Genomic DNA, 268 nt, shown 5'->3' on the forward strand with positions numbered 1-268 from the left:
CAGTGCCCTCAGGTGCCACCTGGGGACCTGGGACCTGGGACCTGGGCGCGGGAGAGGGTTGGAAAGCGTGGATAGGGTCCTACAGCGCACGCCAGGCGGAAAGACGCCCCCAGATGGGTAAGCCGAGGCCAAGAGAGGAAGCTCCCATCACGGTGACGGGAGCTGAGGCCGCCCGGGAGAAGGGACCTTGTTACCTGCTGCAGGTTCGGGCTCACGCTCCGGCGCGGGTTCGGGCTCTCCCGGGTTGTCCTGCCTCCTGCCTGGGGTT

At 67.9% G+C, this 268-nt stretch overlaps 1 protein-coding gene across 7 annotated transcripts in view; it reads right to left on the reverse strand.

Moving 5' to 3' along the window:
* ALDH1B1 (aldehyde dehydrogenase 1 family, member B1) overlaps nucleotides 1–268 on the reverse strand; it is a 211716-nt gene that overhangs the window by 4202 nt on the left and 207246 nt on the right. Inside the window, exon 1 of one of the 7 annotated variants that reach the window (XM_005883917.2) lies at nucleotides 195–268. The exons of the other annotated variants lie outside the window; for them this stretch is intronic. The gene's annotated coding sequence lies outside the window, so the exon portion shown is untranslated. The remainder of the gene's footprint in view (nucleotides 1–194) is intronic. 7 annotated transcript variants of the gene reach the window in all.

This window comes from Myotis brandtii, unplaced genomic scaffold, assembly GCF_000412655.1.
Source record: "Myotis brandtii unplaced genomic scaffold, ASM41265v1 scaffold806, whole genome shotgun sequence".
Classification (NCBI taxonomy): Eukaryota; Metazoa; Chordata; class Mammalia; order Chiroptera; family Vespertilionidae; genus Myotis; species Myotis brandtii.